The sequence below is a fragment of the Callithrix jacchus genome, chromosome 1 (assembly GCF_049354715.1).
Source record: "Callithrix jacchus isolate 240 chromosome 1, calJac240_pri, whole genome shotgun sequence".
In the NCBI taxonomy this organism is placed as follows: domain Eukaryota; kingdom Metazoa; phylum Chordata; class Mammalia; order Primates; family Cebidae; genus Callithrix; species Callithrix jacchus.
In genome coordinates this window covers 17,621,804-17,642,838 of record NC_133502.1, presented here as the reverse complement: position 1 = coordinate 17,642,838, position 21,035 = coordinate 17,621,804, and the positions used below count along the sequence as shown (strand labels likewise).

Sequence of the window (21,035 nt, the reverse complement as noted above, 5' to 3'; positions counted from 1 at the left end):
TTAATGATCACCATTCTAACCGGTGTGAGATGGTATCTCAATGTAGTTTTGATTTGCATTTCTCTAATGACCAGTGATAATGCATACCAAAAACCTACCTACTTTCTAGAGCACAGCCCAACACTTTTCTTTAAAGAGTAAGTAAGCATTTCAGGCAAAAGTAACTCCTTTTTCTTTCTGGCATCATGCCATTTTTTTTATTTGACCACTTGAGCCACCATTTTCTTTTATCTCTGCAAACCTGTTCTTCTTCCATTAGTTTGAAAACTCCTTAAAGACACACACACAGACAAAATAGGTTTTCTGTTGAATAGGATGATCACATTTTTAGATTTGGCATTCAAATGCAAAACCTGCTGAGAGCTAAGGCCTGGTTTAACTAGCTTTTCCCTTTGAACAAAAAAGTATTTTGAAGTGGTGACAGCACAGACAGAAATCTTTGAGAGGCTGGTTGCAGTGATCCTAAATTGTTTGATATTACTGGGACATTTTAATTGATTATTTCTGAAGCATCTTACTCTAGGTGCCATGTTTAGAGACAAGATATTAAAAGAGAGTAAAAGGCATGCTTTCTATCACTAAGGACTTTACTAAGTAATGAAGAAGATTAAAAGGACACACATCGACACAGGTGTGTCCATGGAGGTCCTGAGTTAAGCTTCCCTAAGGATAGGTAATGTTGCTTTTTGTTCACACCTAGAAAATACCTAAGCATATCAATTAGGATACATTCAGCTACATGTAACAGAGTAGCCAACTACTCTTATCTTGGTTTAGAAAATTATGTTGGGGTTTTGGTTGTTTGCGTAACTTGGAATGTCTGAAGGGAGGTCATTATAGGCTTATTGAGTGGCTCCTTAATGACTTAATGACTAGAAACTCGGGCTTTTTCTAGTCTTATTGTGCAGCTGGTGGGGACAAGATGACTTCCATAACTCCAAGCATCTCTTGCTTATAAGGATGTTCCACAGAAAGAAAGAGGCCAGGCAGAAATGGATTGTCATTTTATCAAGGAGGAAAATGAAAAAAAAAAAAAAAAGGAAAAGAAAACTTTCCTAGCACTTCTTTACCACACCCTACTTCCCACCACCTGCCCAAGACCTTGCTTTAAAAAGCAGCTGGGTCCAATAGCTGCACATATCCTCAAGGAAAGCAGGGGAAGTGAATTTCTAGAAAAGGGAAGCAGGCTAGCCACGATTGGCTTAGAGCAGCTGGGTTTTATTCTTTGGAGTTGAGCACGTTGCCACAATGAATGAGATCGAAGGTCTCTTGACAAAGATGGATGCAAAGGTGCTTGGTGAAAACTTAGTGTCTCCCACACAAGCAATTCAAAATCTTTTACTAACTCTTCTTTAGCTCTTTTTCAGTAAGTTAACATCTTTCTGGGGAAACACAGGCATTTGGGAACATGCATGAGCCCTCTTAAATCCCCATAGTATGGTAACTAAAGGCCATGCATGTCTAAGAACCAATGTGCCTTTACTGAATTTCTTTCCTGTTTACTTTTCAGCACTTGCCAAAGTAATGGTATCTGCAAATGGCATCCGTTTACTAAATAGTAATCCAGTGCCCCCAAAAAACTGCTAGTTCAGTCCCTCAGGTTTCTGCAGTCCCACAGCCAAGCAGCTGTGAGAAGCACTCAGGAAGAATATTAAAGGAACTTTCTAGACAGAAAGGACTCCAAGCAGTAGTCATCAGAGCTGTGTCACCATGGAAGCCCACAGTGGGCAGTGATCGCATTAGAAAGTAGGACAGAGTTGGAGTTATTACCAGGAAAGTTTCCTGGTAGAAAAAAATATATCGGGTCACCTTTTCAGTTCTGGTCAGATTTCAGTCTCCTTAAAAGACAGTTTATTGACCATTTCATAGAGAGAAAAACTGAGGCACATATTTAGAAATATTAACCTAAACGTAGAATAGACAAACCACTGGTGAAAGAGGCTTTGTGCCATTATCTTATACTTCATCACCCAATTCTTGTTGCTGCCCATCTCCCCGCCCCCGACACACCCATACAAATGAAAAAAAGATACAAAAACTATCTTTTCTGCAAACCTTCAAATACATACAAATGAGACCATCATAGTTACTTGAATTGGGTTTAAGAGTATAGAGCACTGATTTAAAAAAAAAATAAAACAAGACAAAAGACAACTTTTGCAAAATTGAAGAAAGATTATGTTTCTATTTCAAAATTTCAAGGCAAAGCTGAGCTGGCATGATTTCATTCTTTTTATGGCTGTATAGTATTCCATTGTGTATACATATCACATTTTTAAAAATCCAGTCCACCATTGATGGGCACCTACACTGATTTCCATGTCTTTGCTATTGTGAATAGCACTGTGATGAAAACACAAATGTGTCTTTTTAATAGAACAATTTACTCTCCTCTGGGTATATACTTAGTAAGGGGATTGCTGGGTCAAATGGTAGACTGTTTTAAGTTCTTAGGGAAATCTCCAAGCTGCTCTCCCCAGTGACTGAACTAATTTATATTCCCACCAATGGTGTATAGGAATTCCTTTTGCTCTGCAGCCTCACCAACATCTGTTATATGTTGATTTTTTAGTAATAGTTATTCTGACTGGAGTGAGATGGTATCCCATTGCGGTCTTGATTTGCGTTTCTCTGATAGTGATGATGAGCTTTTTTTCATCTGTTTCTTGGCTGCTTGTATGTATTTTTTTGAGAAGTGTCAGAAACAACATGTGTTAAAGAAAAATTTATCTTTTGGATTGCTTTATCAGAGAATCTCAGCATTAAATGAGTAAAAACTCTGGGCATTAAAGAGTTCTTCCTTTAGATATATAAATATAATAACCTTGGCTGGGTGCGGTGGCTCATGCCTATAATCCCAGCACTTTAGGAGGCTGAGGCGGGTGGATCATGAGGTCAGGAGATCAAGGCCATCCTGGCTAACATGGTGAAACCCTGTCTTTACTAAACACACACACACACACACACACACACAGCCGGACATGGTGTCCCAGATAATTGGGAGGCTGAGGCAAGAGAATCACTTGAACTTGGGAGGTTGCAGTGAGCTGAGATATCGTGCCACTGCCCTCCACACTCCAACCTGGGTGTTGTGAGACTCTGTCTCAAAAATATATATACATGCAAAATATGTATATATAATATAAATATATAATAAAAATATATAGAATAAATATGTATTTATGTAATTATATATTGATATATAAATATATTACATCCGTTTATATATATAATATATAATATGTATATATATATAATACCCTCACTGGGTTCAATATTGTAAAAATTATTGAATCTCAGGCAGCCAAGTGCCTCAGGAAATGATCCTACCACCAAATCCAGAAACAAGTCTCCACTGAATTTAATATGATCCACCAGTGACAGACTTAGCATCAACCATGGGACCTAGTGCTGGACAGTGAACTTGGAGGACTTTGGAGAAAAGAGTTTATATTCTTAAAAAATTGTCCCTGGGAGAGACTCTTTTCTTCCTGGATGTTATGGCAACTGTTCATGGTGCCAGGAGCTGTTGCAGTCATTTTGCTATTAGCCTGAGGCAGAGAAACTAACTCCATAGATGGCAGAACGGGGAAATGGGTCGACCTGAAGGGTGATGTCTGAGAACATAGTTGAATTGCTGGATCAGCCATGCGGACTGCATTGCCTTTGGACTTACTGCATGTTCCATAATGCATTTTCTTATTGTTTAAGACGGTTTGATTTGGAATTTCTGTTATCAAAAAACATCCCAACTTCTAGAGGGGTACTTGGGACTCAGCCTCTTTTTCTTTTTTCATGAAGGAGCAACTGCTTTTGTTAAATGAAATCAGGAGGGCAATAGGACAGGAAGTTGGGTAGATGTGGTGACAACAGAGAGACAGGAGCAGGGCAGGACTGTAGATCTGTGGAAACTCTCTGGAAGAGTCAGCTCTAAAGTGTGGGTGTTCTGAGGGTAAAAGAGAAAAGGGAAAGACTGCCCTTTGATCATATGAGGCTGAAATAATGAGATCTTAAACACGAGTGAGAACCCCATTGCCCCAACCCAAGGTGACTTTAAATCCAAGGTATAAAAGATTAGCATGGATATGAGTTTGAATTAGGAAAATGAGAATGATTTCTTTGAGACCAAAAAAAAAAAGAATTGATTTTTGATTAAGAATTGATTAAGGCTGTACAATGATTCAGAGTGTATGGATGAGAGACAGAATAAATTCCCCAGTGACCCATGTATAAAACAGGCTGTAAACAAGAGAATGAGGGTGGAGGTCAATGAAAGGTCACCTTGCTCATGCCTCCATGCTACGTGGGCATTAACAAACACTGCAGCCTTCTATTCCTTTCCATGTTGAAAAGTGTGCAGTGTCACAGCAGCCGAGCTGTCTGGGCTTTGGCAGGTCAGAAACACCCATTGCTAATGCAGTGGAAGGTAGGGATGGGGATGCTGGCCCTGGCTTTGTGGAAGTGCAGAAGGAAGGCAGAAGGGAAACAGGTGCTGGGGCAGTGCTTGTAATATGAGGTGACCATGGGAGGGCAGTAGCAGACACAAGAGTTGCTTTATCAGGCCAAGGTGCAGGCCCAGAGGTTCAGCCTCTTACCACAGTCTGACAGCATCCCTGCCAAGACAGACGTCTTTACCAATTCCAGCAGCAATTGTGTGTGGCCAACTGTTCTGACAGTTCTTGTAAAATACAACAGGAATAGAGCAATAGTGAAGACTTACTTGTTTGTTTGGATTTTTCCCCTTTTATTCAATTTTTTTTTGTTAAACTTGTGTTAAAATATGAATAATTTCGCACTGAAATCATTTTAAGTGTACAGTTTTATGACACTAAGTACATTCACATTATTGTGCAACCATCACAGCCATTCACCTCTAGAACTTTTTTTCATATTACAAAACCAAAACTCTGTACCCATTAAACACTAACTCCCCATTCTCTTCCCATTCCATCCTTTGGCAACCACCTTGCTACTTTCTGTACCTATGAATCTGTCTATGTTAGGTACTTTATAAAGGGGGAATCATATAATATTTGTTCTTTTGTGACTGGCTTATTCCACTTAGCGTAATGTCCTCAAGGTTCATTCATGTTGTAGCATGGGTCAGAATTTCCTTTCTTTGTAGGGCTGAGTAATGTTGATTTGCATGTATATGTCACGTTTTGTTTATCCATTTATCTTTTATGAACATTTGAGTTGCTCCCACATTTTGGCTGTTACGAATAATGCTGCAATGAACATGGGTATAAATAGTGAGCTTTAATATGGTAATTAAGTTTTAATCTTTAATATGTATTTGATAGCCCAAATCAGGGATTGACAAACTGTGATCCTCAGGTCAAATTGAGCCTGACATCTGTTTAAATAAATAAAATATTAGGTACCAGGACAAGATTGGATTTGGTTTGGAAAGGAAGGAATGCTATTTGTGGAGAGTAGAGTTTGCATACAAGGTAGACCAAAAGTAAAACATAATAACACGTAGCTTCTGCCGAGGACAGAAATAATCACTTTTAGGGTTGTGTTCTATGTCAAACATTACAATCAAATAATCTTTGCATTATTTCATTTAATCCTGAGGAAGACCATGAAGAGATTCTCTATCTCATTCCAGTTTTTCTAATAGATTAAGAAAACTGGGCTTGGAAGGTTTAAGACTTCATGCCTCTTAGGCCATAAAATCTTTGCTCTTTCTGCAGTATGGCACTGTCTTTGAAAACACGCAGAAAACTTCACAATCTAAAAGCATTTAATCCATCTCACAACCATAACTGTCAGGTGATAGTGGTTTTGTGTTTTCCGCTTTTGAGGGAGGAGATTGAGAGGCTTAGGGAGCTTATGCAGATGTCTGAATGCATGCAATAGGTAAGTGGCAGAGCCAGGGTTCAAACCCAGCATCTCTGACTCTGCAGCAGCTTTTCTCAACCCCTGCAACTACTGATGTTTTGACGTGGATAATACTTTGTTGTGAGGGGCTGTCTTGAGCCTTGTAGAATGTTTAGCAGCATCTCTGGCTTCTGCCAACGAGATGTCAGTAGCACCTCTTCCCCCTTGTAACAACCAAAACTGTTTTTAGATTTTGCCAAATTACCTTTAGGTGTGGGAATCACTTGAAGTTGAGAACCACTGGTTTATATCCATGCCGTTCCACCACGCCTCTCTAATTTTCTACTTTGAAGCAATTAACAATCTAGTAGATGGCAATGGATACATGGTTAAATCTAAAACAGGAGAGTATTATACTGAGAGATATATGGAACCCGGAAGAAGAGTAGAACCTAGCACTTTTAAGAGTATAGGCTTTCCAGCTAGACTGCCTAGTTACAAGATTCAGATCCCACATTTACTAGTTCTTATCCATGGACTAGTTACCAGTGTTCTGTACTTCCGTTTCCTCATCCATGAAATGGGAATAATACTAATACTTGCTTGACACAAACAGCATGACTATGGCAAGCCGAGGCCCCCTGCTGTGCAGGGTAGAAAGTGGGGATTAAGACGTTTCTATTTTGAGCCTGCTGCCTGGTTTTCATTAGCTCTGCCGATAGATTTCCATAATGCCAACCCTGAGGGCTGGAACCTATGTTTCTGGCCTCATTAAGGAAGGAATGGCTATTTTAAATGGTTATTTTCTGGATAGGAATTAAACAATTAACACCTTACCTGATTATACAAGTGTAGCATAGGTTTATATCTCTAGTCTATCCTGAGAGAGTTGAAGAGACACAGACGCCGGTATAGGAGTTCTTGGCCATTTTCTAGTTATGCTACTTCCTCTACAGATAGGAGATGGTTAAGATCAGGGTAAAATGATAATCTGCCCAGAATTAGAACTAGTTTCTGGAAAGCCAGAACTGACCTGGACCTCTGATTTTTAGTTCAGTATATTTCTTTCATTGGTTATCAGTGTTTTCTCACAAAGATGTAATTTGCAGATGCATAAGGTACACTGGAGATTGATGATGATTGGATATTCTATTCTATTCCATAAATAATAACAAAATCAAATGAGTACTAAATGTTTAAGTGTGAGAATTTATTTCTTAATCATATTTGTGTGTTCAGTAATAACACTAGTATTTTTTTTCCCTAAAATTTATTTTGTTGTTTTTCCAGAAGAGTTGCCTATGTTACAGGCTTCTGCTCTATCTAAGGGAATAAGGAGAAGGCATTTCCTGAGATATTCAACAGGATTTTCCCTAGTTACTCTGTGGTGATAACTAGAGTAACAGTGTCCACTGCTGGCAAATCAGATAATTGCACTGAACTTTCCACAGTGACTGTATGTAAAGAATAACATTTTACTTTCACCAGATGCATTTTCAGGTAAGGCTTTCAAGGCACGCAATCTGAAAAGGTGCCATTATTGTTTAAAAGAAAAATATTAGTTTTATATTAGCCCAATAATTAATGATTGATAAGCAATCAATTTGCCTCTATAAACCTAAGATTACAACATAATAACAGTTCCTATTTTAGGATGGTTGAGGCTTAAATATTGAGAGTAAAAAATATAATTTGACAAAATAAGGTTTGTACTTACTGCTTCCGAATAAGCGAAATCAATGGTTGCCATGAGGCGACTACATGCTTTTCTCATTTAAGACAATTACCAAACGTTTACCTGGGTTATTCCTTTCAGGACGTTCATCATAGGCTTGGAAGAAGTGGGGGACTTCTGGAATGGGCATTCTTCCTTATTTTATTTGAAATACTTAAGGACATTTCAATTTGTTAAACCTTTGAAGTACATTTTGTAATCTAAGAATTTAATTTATTTAACTAGACAGCTGGACAAAAGCCTAACTAGAAATGGCCTCTTTTACAAGATTTCTGTGTGCTTTAGAGCAGCTTCCTGGGTTCAATGCCAAAAACAGGCGGCAGAAGACCCAGCAAATGTAACTCTTGGGAGACTCGCTGTAACTTAGGACACTTTGTTACTCCTCCTTCAAAATTTCTCCTTGAAATTTGTACTTGTAAATGGTGAAAGCTGTATTTTTTTTTCTTTGCCATAGGAAGAAAAAGTAACTAGAACAGACAGATAAAATGGTCGTGTCATGTTATTATAACTTACGGAAATCCATAAATAGCAATTTATTCTAGTTATAGAAATACAGCTTGGCCAAATAAGAACTAGTGTGGAATCTTGCTGTGTGCTAGCTTTGAGATTGGGTAGTTACAGCTATAGCTGGGAGCATACACTACACAGGAAGACTGTGCATATCGACGACGATTGTTACATTATGTGCAAAGGTGGTGACTCCATCTCTGCTCAGTGTGTCCTCGCTTTGCGATGAATTCCATTTTTTGAGATTTGGAGCTGTAGGATCCTATACATCAGGACTGAGCAGGCTGAAAACATAAATCTCTCCACAGTGCTGCTCCTTTCAGCTCACATGTTTACCCTTCTGTGGACTCTTCAGGATTTCCCTTGACCCTGACCTGCATGATCAAGTCTTGTTTCCTTTCTAAGTCTTAGAGGTGTTTCCAGAAGACTCTATCTGCCCTTAGCATACTTGTTTCCATTTTCTGTCTTCTAGATCCTCCCACCTGCAAATTTTATTTTCAGGATTTCTTACATTTTTTTCATTTGTTCTTTCAACAAATATTTATTGAATTTTACTGTGCCAGGAGCAGGAAATAAATAGAGCAATGAATGAAACTTAAGGGGCCCCTGATCTCATAGAACTTACACTGTTGAGGAGGAAGACTAATCATCAAATGTGTGAAGACAAAAATCAAAATGAGATATTATGCTGATGAAAGATTTGAGCAGACAAAGAAAATAGGTGAGGTCTAAAGAATGCAGGTGGTTGCTGTGGATTGTCAGTTACTTTAGATTGGATGGGCAGGGAATACCTTTCTGAGGAGGTGATATCAGTAGAAACCTGAATGAAAGGAAGGTCAGCCCTATCAAGTAGTTCAGGTAGAAGAAAGTCATTTGTATAAAAGCCTCAGGCGAGCACAAGCTTTTCATGTTTGAAGAATGGAAAGTAGGCCACCCTCTCTCCTTATACTGTTTCCCATTCACCTTGGAAAGAACAGGTACACACAGGAGATATTTTTCTCATTCATCTCCCACTGGAGAATTATGGCTCCATTGAATGCTTGAGCCTCCCCCCGCCCCTTGTCTGCCACCTTTTGCATACTTCCAGAGGAAGAGGGGACCTCTTTTGGGAGACCTCCTCCTCACCCCTTCAAAACTGAAGTACTGTTCCGTACTTCATCCTGTATTCAACTTATATTTGACAGCCTGCCTATTCCAGTGTGTGATCCTGGAGTTTCTTACTAGCCAACCCAAGGATGGATACAACTAGGGATTTACTGCTTAGAGTCAGATCATTCAAGAAAAGTCGCTTTTGCAGGTTCAGAGAGGTGACTTGGCCAAGGGCATTTTGCCAATTTAAGGAGAAAACTGAAGCAAAGGATTCTGCATTCTACCCAGAGCTCTCTGAATTACCGTGTTCTGTCCCTCGTAATACATCTATCTCTCTGCCAAATTTTATTGTTTTCTCCAACTACTTTTGTTTTTCCTTCTTCTCTTGGATATCAGGGTTCCTTCACTTTTTGATCCTTTCATTCATGCGATTTCTTTCTAAAGTATGCCATTTCTTTGTCTCATTTTTATTTAATAGGAGCTACTGGTGGTATTTGTCTTCAATTTTTTTTCCAATGGAGTAGATTAAATACAGAGAGTGTACATATTGAATCCTTCTCATAGTGAGACTACTTCAGATGGATAATGCAGGTATACAAAACAGACTGACATTTATAGTCTATGAAATACAAACAAGGAGGATAATAGATGACTGCATATTGTTAAGATTTTTATAGAACTTCGTTACTCAAGATGCAAATCTAACAACCATGGTCAGTGGCGCATTTTAGGGTCTTGCATTAATCCAACTCCCTGGGGCTTTCTGACCCAAGTCGAACATCTTCACTCAACCTTACTGAAGGTAGGAGTTAAGCTTACCATAAGAGATAATGGACAGAGAGGATGTGCTATGACTCTTGGGACCATGGAAAGTCAGACAAAAATAAAATAAGAAATGGACTGAGATTGTTTAGGAAGCTGCCTATGGCTTACTAAGCTCTTTCTAATCATCATTAAAATGAGTTTGTGTAATGGTGCTGTTAGTAACTTTAAACCCATTTTTAGGAGAGCTGAAGAAATTCTGCCACTAAAGCTCAGACAAAGGAAATCAAGAGCATCTATGAAATGCACAGAATTGTACTGAACAGTTGTTTCTCTGGAATGATAAAGTATAACACAGGAAAAGTTAGAGATCAATATAAAACCTGAAACTTCTCAGATTTCTTCATTTATCAAACATTGAATGTTATTCTGACGTTTCCATTCTGTTCACTCCACGGCAGGGCTCCTTAACCTCAGCACTATTGGCATTTTGGGCTGCTTAATGCTTGGTTGTGGAAAGGGCTGTGCTGCGTGATGTACAATGTTTCCCAGATCCCTGGCCATCAGTGCTTCTCCCCACTCCACTGTGGTAAATAGAAAATGTCTTTGGACATTATCAAATGCTCCCTGGGGGGCAAAAAAAAAAATACCCTCAGTGAAGAACTACTCTCCTTAGTGAAAGTATTCCCTTTTCTAATAAGGATAATTCTTAATTATCATTTAGGTCCTAATTCCAGCAAAGAATTGAAGAAGCTTATGAGGAAAAAGCAAAGTTTGATACATTTTTTAGTTTAAATACTGAAGGTCAAATGAAATGCAGTGGTGAGAGAGACAGACATACCTGATATCTAGGCTGAGGACAACAATTATAATTAAAGAATGTGCTTAGCTGTGAGATCCAAGAGGATATATTTAGAAGGAAAAATAAGTTGTGTAATCCTCGTTAATTAATGAAAGGGAAAAATAAATACTAATTTTCTACCACCAAAATTTTCTCCATGGCATGGGTTTTACTGGGACAAATCTGGCACAGCAGTATTTTGGTAGCCCTTTTTATTAGGAACTAAATCAACGTTCCTCCCATGTTCATGTCTAATATTAACTTGAGATAAAAGCTGAGGGAGAAATTATAAACATTAATTTGACAAAAATATTCCCTACCAGATGTTCATCATAATTAATGTTAACAGTACTTGAAAAAGAGAAATCACTCCTGGTAAATACACATGACAGACAGGCTCCTCGATGCCAGTGGACTTTTTTGTTGCATATGAAGCAAATGTTCAAAGGCAATCTTCCTGCAAGGAGATGGTGCTATTTATTCATAAGTAGATTTAGTCTCCAAGCAAGTGAAATCGGAAGTGAAAGCTTGATGGCTGGACTGTTCCTACACCCACTGATGTTGACGCAGCCGTAGGTGGCTGGCAGAACCCAGTGAGGACCTGGACTTAGTGACGCCCTGTTTGAAAGCCTGTGTAAAGCCATTGCTTGTCTCTTCAATGCGTGAAGGCAGACCTTCTTGATTCAGATTTTTTTCTTTTAACAGAAGTGAGTTCATTTTCAAATAATGTATTAGTTTTCTAGGGCTGTCATAAGAAAATACCACAGACTGGGTGGCTTAAATAACAGAAATGGATGTTCTCATAGTTCTGGATGCTAGCAGTCCACAATCAAGGTGTCAATAGGGTTAGTTTCTTCTGAGGCTTCCCTGCTGGGCTTGTCCATGGCCACATTCTTGCTGTGTCTTCTCATGTTTTATATCTGTGTGGGCACAACCCTGGGATCTCTGTGTGTCCAGGTTTTCTTTAATGTGAACACTAGTAAGATTACAATAGGACCCACCAACAGTCTCATTTTCACTTGATCACCCTGTCTCCAAATGCAGTCACATTCTGAGGTACTAGGGATTAAGTCTTCAACATACGTGGGAGGAACATAATTCAGCCTGCAACAAATAGCTTCCCTGTTAATACCATATATTACTGGGAATTATTCTGATACATTCGTTATTCTCAATTAGTTCCATGAATACATAAAAAGACATAGATGTAAAGAGAGAATTTTATATACAGTGGCAGTGGGTTTCAAGTCTGAAATGCGTTTCAGGTCTGAGTCAGGCTTGGAGATGCTATGACAAATTAAAGCACCATCCTTTTTAGCAAGGGGAGTTTTCATATTTCCCAGAGATATGAGTTGTATAAAATACAGTCTTCATTCTGCTGGGGTTTCAGACACCCCCATCTCTACCCTTTTTTTCTGGCATTTTTAAACTGATTCGCTCCTATATAACCATTAATTTTTCTGTCTAGGAAGAGAATATTCATTTGCAAATATCTTATGAATGGTAAATTAAGGCTTTGTAGCAATTGATTTAGTATTCCTTTCTGAGCATATTCTCTCATTCATTCAGTCATTCATTTATTCTTTCAGCACATATTATTGACAGTATACTCCATGGGCTCAGTATTGTGGGAAGATAGTGAACAAATAGCATTCATTGCTTTGCTCTGGCAAACAGGAAAAATAAGGGAACTTCAGGAAGAACGCAGCTAGCTCCCAGAGGATAGATTCATGGTGCTGAGTTAGCATGGTGGTCCTACACTCTAGATCTTTCGGAACAGGCACTAATTAAAATATGTCTTCCTGTGATCCCCACAAACTATTGAAATGTCCGTGAAATGCCAGTGTTTTCCTATCCACAGTCACCTGCCTCTCATGGTTACAAGGCTGGAAGGCTGATACTGACAACTGGTGTTCCTGACTTGAGATCTGATATCCATAGTGACTGTTACTCAGGAATGTTTAGGGATATAAGATGTGGCCTTTTTAGGGTACCTGAAGGCAAGTGTCAGGATTTACGCATCCCTCAAAACTCAACTCTTCTCAGTAAACCACTAAGAAATCAACTAGAGCTCTTTTCACTTCTTTACCACCTAAATTCTCACAACCTTCAGGGGTCAGGCATTAAGAAGAAACCCTGAACCAGTCTCAGCAGACTGCAAACAGCACGACCCTATAGCAGTGCACAGCCTGCCTCATTTGTACAATGGAAGCGGGACTTTCTTCTTTATAAAACTCTCTCAAGGATTAAATAAGTTAAGGTATGTTAAAGCCTGCTGCTGTGCCTGGCACTCAATAAGTGTCAGTTTATGTGTGATGTTTAAGATCACGGAAAGATCCTTTCTATGACTATCTTCAAAATTTCCCGTTCATTGACTTGCCCTAGAACTGCCAATATATTATCCTTTTGGGATTTCATACTATATTAAAAAGTCTCTTATCAAGGATTAAGACATCTCACCTAAGCAGGAAAAGATGATACATTTAATGAATCCTCAGTTAATCAGTCACAGTAGCTGATGATAACTTGGAAGCTTTATGGGGAACAGAGACAATTTGTTGGATGGACAGACAGTCTGTGTATGTTTTGTTTTGGGGGGTATATATTTCTTTGGGTTTGGTTGGTATATTAGTCCATTCTCATGCTGCTATGAAGAAATACCTGAGACTAAGTAATTTATAAGGGAAAGAGTCTAAATTGACTCATGGTTCCACATGGCTGGAGAGGCCTCAGGAAGTTTACAGTCATAGCAGACGGCACCTCTTCACGGGGCGGCAGGAAAGGGAATGAGTACAAGCAGGGAAAATGACAGACACTTATAAATCGATCAGATCTCATGTGAACTCACTATCACAAGACTAGCGTAGGGAAAACTGCCCTCATGATGCATTTGCTTCCCACCTATTTTTCCCACAGCAGGTGGAGATTATGGAAACTGCAATTTAAGATGAGATCTGGGTGGGGACACAGCCAAACCATAGCCGTTGGGGTCAGCTTGAGAATCATGACCAAGAAGCACCTAGCTGTTCTGTTAACAGAATGTGAGAGGTTAAACTTGCCTGATTAGTGAGGACTCAATAGTGAGTTCTAGGGGTCCTAGGTAGCTGCTGGATGTAGCCCTGAAGGGGCAGAAAGGAGGATACTGCTCTCACATCAGGTTGCTATATTGGCCTAAGCCTCATTTTAGGAAAGGATGAGCTTCCCTTTATTATTTCAACTTTAGTAAGAAATAGTTTATTAAAATATACTTTTGGAAATAATTGCCCTTCTTTTCTTTCTTTGAGTTCAATGTACTATATCTATAACTCCACAATCTCTTTTTGTATCTCAATGAGCCTAAAACAAGTTATGTAAGATGAATAAGTTTTAGGAGCCAGCTGCATAATGTTGTGTATGTGGATAACAACACTGTATTATACATGTGAACATCTGTTAGGAGGATATAGCTCATATTCAGTGTTCTCACCAAAAAATTAAAAAAAAAAAAAAAACACTAAACCTGAGCTTTCTTTGTAACAGTGGGAACCATGGAAAAATTTAACCAGCAGACAGTCTGCAGCAGGAGAACATTCCGCTCTCCCAATCTCCACCAACCATCAGTGGGTCTTCATGTATAGAAAATGGCAGTGTAGAATGAGGGGCATATGGACTGCGTGCACTCAAATTGTGCATGGGATTGATGCTTCATTTGAGTTTGTGGGGTTTTTTTGATGCTCGTTTGACTTAATGTTATTTGTTTATTTTGGATAGCACTATATTGCGGTAACATATACAAAGTAAATAGGTAAACAGATCAATGAATTTTGACAAATGTGTAATATCTGTAACTATTACCCACATCAATGCAAATATTTCCAGCATCCCAAAAAGTTGCCTCTTGATGCTTTCTAATCAATCTCCCACCTCAGAGACAAAAATTCTTCTCGTATCTATGGAGACCACATTTCATTTTTAAAAAATGGAATCGCGATTGTCCTCTTTTGTGTCTGGCTTCTTAACGGCTCAACATAATAGTATTCAAGTTTACTGCAGTTACTGTGTATACCAGTGATTTGGGCTTCATTTACTTATAGGTAGTACTTATAGGTAGTACTAAAATGTATGAATGTACCACTTTGTTTTACATTCTCTTAGAGATGACAGTTTGGTTTGTTTCTGTTGTGCTTTGAAGAATCAGCTGCCTTCACTTGCCACTGCAGCTTGCAGACTGCTTTCTGATTTAGCAACAACCACATTTATTTACCAAATCATTTAAATGTTTCTTATATTCCCGATATTTCCTTGGTAGTAAGAAAAGTCACTTAAAAATATCAACCAAATCAGATATGAGAGTTGATAGTTTTATGCTCTGCCAACAAGGACAATCCAAAAGAGAGTGTGAAATTAAAATTTGTTTCTTGTTCTGAATTATACATTCATATATATGTGTGTGTGTGTACATATATAAAACACATATACATAAAGTATGATTTGTCAAATATATATACATATGAGCAATATTTAGAATATTTGGTTAAATTAATGTAAGAAAGATTAGAATAATATGTAAAATTTGAGACACGGATTAATTAGATAAATGTGTCAATACATTATATATGTAAATATATATGCGTATTGACACACTTATATATATATATATATCTTTCTTTTTTTTGAGACAGTCTCACTCTGTCACCCAGGCTGGAGTGCAGTATCATGATCTCAGCTCACTGCAACCTCTGCCTCCCACGTTTAAGTGATTCTCCCAGCTCAACCTCCTGAGTAGCTGGGACTACAGATGTTCACCACCATGCCCAGATAATTTTTGTGTTTTTAGTAGAGACAGGGTTTTACCATGTTGGTCAGACTGATTTTGAATTCCGGACCTCAAGTGATCTGCCCACGTCAGCCTTCCAAAGTGTTGGATTTACAGGTTTGAATCACCCTGCCTGGCCTACCAATACATTATTAATAAGAGTAATTCAATAGGATTCAACACAAATTCACAAGACAATTTGAAAATCTTGTACTGGACAACTTATTTATTGTTCTCAAAGCATTTGTTCTATGAGCGATGGAAGAATCTCTAACCTCTCATCATTCATAGAACAAATGGAAGTTAGAGTTATACACAGAATAATGTCTACAAACACATGCAAAGTGGCCGGGAAAAGGGGCATTGATAACTTTGGTTAGTTTTCATGTATTTGTTTGAACTTGTTTAGAAGGATTTAAATAATTAAGTTTTAAAAATGTTAAGAACAGAATATATAAAATGTCACTAACTTCACTGATAATAATCCAGTCATTTTCATATTATGATCAAGTCTGAAAGATGGAGATGAATAGAATGAAAGATTATGACAAAAATAGATTATTTTAAAAAGAAACAGCCTAGGAAGAAATAAGACTTCAGGGTATCACTGTAACTGTTAGCTGGTTCCATTTTGCCCTTAGCTTCTATCTCCCATCTCACCAAATTTGATCTCAAAATTCACTAGATTGGGTTTTTATCTTTCTCTTAACTGGTCAGCTATGTTAAACACTAAAGCCAAATATATCTTGGCCTGAGATTTCAGAACCTGCTTCTTGTCCTTATAATTTTTTCTAAGTCCTTTTTTTAAAAACTTAATTTACTGTGATTTCAAAAGGGAGAAGGATTACTCAAAAGTGTGTAGGGGCAACCAATTAACAAATAACTTCATTTTAGGAAACTTGCCTTTCTCCCAGTTCGTCTCAGCTAGTAGTTATTTGTGGCTCAAGAAACAAAGCTTTCCCAGTACTACCCAAGTAATTCTTAGATTTTATTATTGATTTTTATGTTTTGTAATTTTTTTTTGAGATGGAATCTCACTTTTGTTGCTCACACTGGAGTGCAGTGGTGTGATCTTTGCTCACTGCAACCTCCACCTCCCAGGTTCAAGTGATTCTCCTGCCTCAGCCTCCCGAGTAGCTGGGATTACAGGCACCTGCCACCACGCCTGGCTAATTTTTTGTTTGTTTGTTTTTTATTCAAGGCCAGGATGGTCTTGAACTCCTGACCGCAGGTGATCCACCCACCTCAGCTTCCCAAAGTGCTGGTATTACAGGCATGAGCCACTGTGCCTGGCCTATAATTTCCTTTTAAAAAGCAATGAAAAGAACACCATATACCTCCTCCCCTGGTCTCAAAATAAGGGCCAGACTTTCTTCCACTAAAGAACTCTTTTTTTAACAAACTAAAAGGAAAATTACAGAGCAAAGCTATTGGTCAGGATATGAAAGAAAAATGTTTCCACAAAATCTTTGAAAAGATATTGTCTTAACTTTAATGGAATGCCTGATCATTTATATAATACTTAATATTTAGCATTGATCTTGCAGAGTTTTAGAGAAAGTTTTTATAACGAAGACCCACCCAGTGCCAGAGAATCTTTTAAAAGTGTCCTATTTGATTCCAATAGGCAGCTCTTGGAGCTTTGCTGGAGTCAAATAATCAACTAGTTTATAATAGGAAATGTGGTGAAGAAGACTCAGGAGTGACATGGCACAAACTGAAAATGGGTCAATAGCATTCTTCAGGTGCTTTGCAAGGTGCAGATCCACTGAAACACTTATTCCATCTTCCCTGTGGAAGAAATGCAATGCATTTCTGATGTGAGTCTTTAACCTGGTTGTCAGTATCCTGTCCAGCTCACCCAGAAGAAACCAACCTTTCAAAGTGACTAAACAGCTTTAGTTCATTGAATCTCTTTTGTGGGCCAAACACCATGCTAGCCTCTGAGGGTAGACTGGAAGAGCAGTGAACAAACGAAGTTCCTGACTCAGGGAAGCTGAAAATCTCTCATGCCTTTCAAACATGGTGGAGGAGGAGAGAGGGGAGCAGCTAGTCCTGAGGTTTTCAGTGAATTGAGATAATTGCAGCTTCATTTTGAAGTCTCTTGGTGTTGTGACTAAAGAGAACATCAAAATGTGTATTCTGAAGAAGTGCCAAAGAAAGCAAATGCAAACTACTAACTAAATTGCTGGTGAAAAACCAAGAGACAGAAAAACGAGTGAGGACTTGGAACTGAGACAGTGTGAGGGAGAATGGAAGGAGCTGGGAAACCAGGACCAGGAATAGCAAAGAGGTTGGGAAAGGCTCCTTTGCATTCCGGAGACAAGCAGAAAAAACCTACAGGGTTTGTGCAATCTCCACAATAGCTCGCATGGGTGGGTCAACGTCAGTGAGGTCTCCTGAAACTAAAGGGATAGAAATAATTAGGGTAGGTTTTGTCATCAGACATTTCAAGGCTATCACATGGAAGAAGGATAAATATTTTGTTCCAGTGGGCAATAAGTGAAAGATGACTGGACATTTTAGAAAAGCAGGCTTTGGGGCCAGTTCTAAGAAGAGCATGCTAAAACTCAAGCTCTCTGAAAAAAGGAGAGGGGTAAATTTGTTGGTCTCTAAATCACTGGATTGTTTCAGTGGAAAACAGACATCCTCTTTACAGGGTTGTTAGAACACTGTAGGACCAGATGATTATAAGGCCCCTTCCTACTGAACTTTTGAGCAGAAGAACAAATGTAGATTGAACAAATCACCCTCTGGAACTCCATGTGGAAGCAGTTATTTTTGTTTTCTTTGACATACCCAGAGGGATTAGCAGTATTAGTTTAACTCTGTGTGTAAGTGTGTGCGTGTGTGTGTAAGTGTGTGCGTCTGTGTGTGTGCATGTGCATGAGCATGTTTGAATCTACAATGATGTGCAGGGACTGCTACAATGTGAAATAATTTTATTCTGTGAAGAAAATGAAATTGAGCTGTTCATACTGAGTTCTCAAGGAAAGCTGATGGAAAAAACTTTGCAACTGACTAAGTCCCTCTAGGCTAAAAAGAAAATCACTGAATGATTGTGCAACCACATAAGGAATGTCGTGAAAATAGAGTATTCCAGTGACAGAGATTCATTTCTGTGTTTATCAATACAGCATTAACACTAGGATATGGGGGCATGAGTATACTATAAATGAAATGAAGTATGTTTACCCAGGAGCTAAGGTATGACCATAAAGAGAGCAATATTTTATTGCAGGAAATTAATTTTCTGTTTTTGACATAAGACCTTATAAAATACTCTCAATTCATGAATCATATACTCATATCTCTAAAAAGCTGTATGGAAGTTGTCTCTGAGATTGCAACCTTGATTTTTCAAGGAAAAATGTTTTGTTGGGTTTCTCTTTTGGTTTGTTTTTTTCAAATGATCTTATTGGAACAGAACTATTTCATATCTTGGAAACAGAAAGGGAAGGGAAAACATTTGCTGTTTAAGAACTCGAAATGCAAGACTTTTGGTATATAAATAGAATACACTCTCACCTTAAAAGGAGTAATGGGATGAATTAAAATTTAGAATAAAAAAATCTCTCTAATCAGCTAATGGATATCTACAGCTTGCTCCACAGTGAAGGACTTTTTCCTTTATGTATGCATTGCCCCTTTCTTCTCTTTTCTAAATGAACATCTATATTAAAAAGGAAAGTCAACCCTCTATGATTATGCAGGTCGCACATGCTCCTTGTGAAAAATCAGGGGAAAAGTGCAAAGAATACAAAACATAAAGGGCTACAACCCACCACCTACTGATAAACACTGTTTATACTCCAGTCTATTTTATGTGGATGTGTGTGTATCTATATATGCAAACACATGTATTTAATTAATGACATATAACACACATATATATAAAGATGCCATATCATGTGTACATTTTAAGTCCAATGACCATATCTCAAACATTAATAGAAAAACACAGGAAGAGGTGAGCATGAGAATAGTGAGATGATGTGACAAAGTCAGTTAATTGAGTGGGTCGTATTGCAAACCTATATGGAAATTAGCACTTCATGAATTATTATTTAATGTTTATTAGCTCAGCTGGTTCTACAGCTGGTATGAATGTCCACAATGCCATCGAAAATTCCTAATTTGGTCACTGACAGGCTTTTTGTATCCTTTCCCCTGACACAGATTAGGTTTTTTCCACTTACCTTCACAGATTAAGCTGTGCTTGTAACTCGGGGTTCCTCTGTTTTGACATTTTCTGACTGCAATCCCCATACCCGCCTTGACTAGCTAGTGACTATCTCCCATCTTTTAAATCTCAGCTCCAGGTGTTACTGTTTCCACAAGACCATTCCCAACCCATACCAGGTGGAGACGACTCCTTCCACTGTTGTTGCACGAGCTTCACGCACTGCATCTGAGATGCTTAGGCACAAAAGCCTTATGCTGCCATCTTCCCCACTGGATTCTGAACTACTCGAGGGGAGATGCCTGAATGCCAGGTCAAGCACAGTGGTGCAGAGTTAGTGCTCAATCAATGCATTAGTTGAATGAATTATTCGATGATGAATTAGGCCTTTCTGAAAATTATATTTTTGTGACTGTATTGACCAAGGGAGGCCTATTTTGCAAACATCAGCGGCAGTAATTCATATCCAACTCAGAGTATTTAAGAGTAGTAATGTATATCTGCATAGAAAAAAAATTATGGACTGTGCTTAACAAGAAAAGAGAGAGGATAGCCATGTTCCAGAAATGCTCTGGAGAGAGTATAATGGCCACACTTCTGCATTGTAGCCAAGGTCTTCTGAGAAGTACCGAGCTGTGATGGAGAGGTCCTGGCAGCCACATCAGGAGAACAGAATTCAGGTAGGGAGCTGCTGCCAGGTAGCCCTGAGCTTAGCAAATTACCTAATCTCCAGGGGCCTGAGTGTGTTGATCAGTAAAATGGGATTATTAGCTTAAATCATCTCTAAGCCTACTTCTTGTTCTAACTTTTAAAGGCAGGGAAAATAAAATAAAGTAAGATTTCAGTTCAAAGCCATAAATGGTTACAATTGAGAAATATATGAAAATATGATGCTTATGTACAGTGACTTTCTCTGTTGATTAAAGGTAGCAAAAACTACACACACACACACACACACACACACACACACACATACTGCAAGCTTAGAACATTTTAAGTATACTGTTTCAAATTTCAAATTTTACTAGTTTTCAGTTATTTGAATAAAAATGGTCCTCAACAATTATGTTAATATGTACTAAAATATGTCTTTATTTTCAGACTCATTATTATCAATGAAGCAGAGAGCCTGCACTTGGTTGACTTCCTTCCTTTTTATCTGCATATGCCAGTCTCTTTTATGAAAATCTCCCAGGCAGCAGACCCTCCGCTTCCTTCCACATGCAGCACATCCAGCTCGTGGTCATCTAGAACGCTACAAGTCTCTGCCCACAGGGTCTCTTTTAGTGCTTCAAGA

General features: G+C 38.5%; 1 protein-coding gene and 1 long non-coding RNA gene across 11 annotated transcripts in view; both read left to right on the top strand.

Moving 5' to 3' along the window:
* Positions 1-21,035, top strand: part of FGF14 (fibroblast growth factor 14) — a 686,012-nt gene that overhangs the window by 441,159 nt on the left and 223,818 nt on the right. The gene's annotated exons all lie outside the window — the stretch shown is intronic.
* Positions 1-21,035, top strand: part of LOC144576599 (uncharacterized) — a 161,068-nt gene that overhangs the window by 137,883 nt on the left and 2,150 nt on the right. Inside the window, exon 1 of the long non-coding RNA XR_013518767.1 lies at positions 1-21,035. This exon is cut by the window's left edge and continues 137,883 nt beyond it. This is a non-coding gene — a long non-coding RNA (uncharacterized LOC144576599).